We start from the raw sequence: 4284 nt of genomic DNA on the forward strand, positions 1-4284 counted from the left end.
GACTCATTTCTGATCTCCACAAACCAATGGGTGACGTCACTCATGCTCTGTCCATTTATATTAACGGTCTATGATCACCAAACACCGGCTCCTCTAAAAATAACAGTTGCCTTTTAAAAGAACCTTTAAAACTATATTTTACGTTGTAGACATGCAGCCTAAGAAGATGCAGTATTTGGTAGTTCACTTGACTTTTAGATGATTCCGTTAATAAACTTCAGACCAAACATGGCACACAGGGCTTTAAATGTGGGTAAAAATTAACTTTTGGTTAATCTTTGGCTACATTTTAAAATGTCTAAACAATCTGGCCGGCTGCTGAAATGTCTCCAGATTGGTCTGTTTTGCACCATAAACAGTTGGGCGTTTTTCTGTGTGTTTGGCTTGGAAACGTAATTTTTATCTGGCATCACCAGTTGTAGTCCTAATCCTAATTTCCCATGAACACTATGTGGTGACGTGCCGTACAACCGTTGCCTACGTGCCTAGCGCGAGGAGACGAGTGGAACGTAGCCAGCAGCTGAAATTAAGTAGTTAAGTTAGTTAGGGAAAAAACTAAAAAAACGTGGTAAGTGGGAAATCTGATTGGCTGGTTACTTTAAAAATCTACTAGCCGTGATGGCTGGTGATCAAAACAGTTAATTTAAAGCCTCAATGGCATATGTTAGACTATTTTCTTTAGTCTTAGACTTCTCTTTATTAATCCTTTTGGGATGACTCCCGCAAGGAAACTGAAATTTCCAGCGTCCGTTTTAGCAAAAAAAAAGCTGGCATTGTCACTAATGTCCAGCAGTTTGTCCAGTGTCCTCTTAAAACTTCTTGCGTTTTATAATCAGATTATTTGACATTCTTTTCCTGCAACTATTGGAATTAAAGCAACTCTTACAGCTGTTTGTGACGCCTTCCTCCAGATAACTAGTACTTTGTCTCAGCGTTGCTCAGTAGAAAGGAGACTTGTAGTCTTTTACACACAGAGACTCTACATCAGCGTAAATAAAGACGCAGCCGACTCTGACTACACACAGAGGGACACTAAAGATCGCTAAAATTGAGACGCTTCTTTTTTCACCAAGTAAATGTGTGTTAGTTGGGTGAAGCAATGCACTTCGTTCCTGCACCATCCTTCAGTTAGTCTGTGTACTGCTGTGACACACTGCTAAAATAAAGAGGGGAATGAGGAAGGCATCGCAATAAATACACATCTTACGGTTAATCATCACACTTAAATATGCAGTTGTTAAAAACCTTCATCTGCTCCGTCAGTCCAGAGACTCCAACTTTCATAAAACATGTTTTAATTTAAAATATTCAAAAGTCCCAAAGAATGAACAACACACACAGGCAGAGGGAGACAGAGTAGCTCCTTTGAAAGTGATATATTATCATTTGTAGCATATAATTGGAACCTTATTATTACTCAAGATCACATTTGATTGACGTGGAGCTAATTTCAACCACTTTATACGCTGTGGGTTTGTTTAACTTCTATGTGATGCATCATATTTTTTAAGTAAACAGTCAATATGAAATAACCACACAGTAAAGAATACTTTTTGTATACTTGTAATGAAATTAAATGAAATACAAATGGCAAGTAAAAAGTACTGAGTATTTACTAATTTTATTAATGTCAAATTGACATATTGCCTTATAATTGTAATTTCCCATAGGGGTGTAATAAAGAGTATAAGTCATCATTATTATTATATCAAAGTCTGACCTCTGGTTCTTCAAATAGAAAGGATATAGAAAAATATAGCCATGTACGATAGCCACAGATTACGATTATATCGTTTGATATTGAATTAGGCTACTTAGGACCTTTACTTGTTAGAGATTAATTGCACAATGAAGTATTATAAGTAAATTAGACTTAGACTTCTCTTTATTAATCCTTTTGGGATGACTCTCTCGCAAGGAAATTGACATTTACAGCATCCGTTTTTAGCAAGAATACAATATATATATATATATATATATATATATATATAAAATAATATTATATATTATATATATATACAATATAGAAGACAGAAATGATCTTAATACTTCCAGCATTAGTTACCTGGTTGTTGATAAGAGCTGCAACACGGAGGAAATCACCGATCAGGACCCACAGGGTCACAGATGCCGTGCTAAACACCCACGCTAACCGGTGTCTACCGTCTCTACTACCGTGTCTACTACAGGACGACATTTATCATAACAGGTAGCTAAAAGGCGGGGGGAGAGCAACAAGACGACAGAAGGACAGCTTAAAGTTGAATTCACATAAAACAAACATGTTCGCAAGAGGAGTTTGAAAGTGTACATGTGACATACTGTTGACATAAATTGAACCCCAAAGTCCCTGTCATATCATATAACCCTTGTGTTGTCTTTCCCTTAACCATGAACTTGTCCTTCCAGGTCAAAATTGAAAATGAAACTGTGTTGTGCTTTTCCGATTTTTTTGTCACTTTTTCCATGCTTTTGCTTTTTTTTTCCCTTTATTTTTTAAACCTGAGCTGGTTTAATAAAAGGTTTTACACTTATTCTTGGAATTCATGGTCAACAAACCTCATTTATATCAAATTATACATAGTTAAAAAGGCAGAAATTATGAATTATTTTGACTAATAGTTAAGATCAGAGGATGTTGAGTGGATCACAGATGGGAAGATGTCAAAGTTTAGTCTGGTTCCTGTTTTAAAACCATAAAAAAAGGAATTCAGATGTTATAAGATTGAATAAAACACCCCAAAAGAAATTAAATAAAAAGTAATCTTAACTTTTGCCTGAAGAAGGATGTATGGAATCATTCGTGTTATTTTTTAAATCTATATTTCTGATATAATACACTTTGAAATGGGTCCATTTGACCAGAGGACAACCCAAGGGTTAAAGAGCTTTCCACAACTTTACAACAACCCAGAAAGAAAGACAGGTAATCTACTCTATATCGTGTAACACAGTTATTTTAGTTCAGGATTAGCACACATTAGCACACAGGCTAACTAACCCAAAATGACAACAGTGAGCTAGCGACACATTTTATAAAACCGTTGACGTTAGCAGGTAACATTTCACCACAAACAAAACACTCAACACTTAGATTGAGTTGTTAATTATATGTCTGTCTTAAACTATTTAAGACTCTTTAACGCCAACCATTAATAACCAGTGTGTTGTTGGTCACCTGGAATGAACGTGACTTAAGCAGGTGAGGCTAAGGTTAGCTTATTAGTTGTTGTTGGACGCGTTAGCCGGCTAATGGAGCTAGCGTACTGTGTGTTAACCCGGTTTAGTTTGTGAATATCTTACCAGCACTCGTGTTAGTCCATAACTCCGACGTCCTCCTCAACAACTGAGCTCATATTCCGTTTTAAAATCGGAGCAAACGTCGCCTGTACCGTCGTCTCATTCTCTGACAAGGCAGTGAAAGTTGGGTTAGCAAGCTAAGCTAAGCTAGCTAGCTAGTTGGATTAGTTGGTCTTATTGGAGATGTGTGTAAATTCCCCACTCAAGCGGCCATCTTGAGCAGACAAACAGTCGCGAGGTCACAGGGTCTTGCTCTGCCTTTCGCCACAGTGTTGGGAAGCGAGAGAGAGAGAGAGAGAGAGAGAGAGAGAGAGAGAGAGAGAGAGAGAGAGAGAGAGAGAGAGAGAGAGAGAGAGACGGGCGGATGACACCGAGGATCTGACGCCTGTTACACGGTTTACTTCTGTGTAGCGCGCGGTTCCACCGGAGCTTGTGTCAAATGAGGAAATACCACGTGACTGATGACGTCCGAAGCTTGACGTCACTGGTGCGTCCGAAAGCACTTCTTTCTCTTTTTAACCTAATAACAATGATAATAATAATAATAATAATAATATTAATAACAATGATAATAATAATAATACGCTTTATTTAAAGGCCCCTTTCTCGGCACTCAAGGACACAGCACAGGGTATCCATATAAAAAAAATACTATACTTAATAATACAGCAAAACAAATACTATACATAATATATACAGCAAAACAAATACTATGCATATTAACATATATAGCAAAACAAATACTATGCATAATAATACAGCAAAACAAATACTATGCATATTAACATATATAGCAAAACAAATACTATGCATAATAATACAGCAAAACAAATACTATACAGCAAAACAAATACTATGCATAATAATACAGCAAAACAAATACTATACAGCAAAACAAATTCTATGCATAATATATACAGCAAAACAAATACTATGCATATTAACATATATAGCAAAACAAATACTATGCATAATAATACAGCA

The sequence above is a fragment of the Etheostoma cragini genome, chromosome 16 (assembly GCF_013103735.1).
Source record: "Etheostoma cragini isolate CJK2018 chromosome 16, CSU_Ecrag_1.0, whole genome shotgun sequence".
Taxonomy (NCBI): Eukaryota; Metazoa; Chordata; class Actinopteri; order Perciformes; family Percidae; genus Etheostoma; species Etheostoma cragini.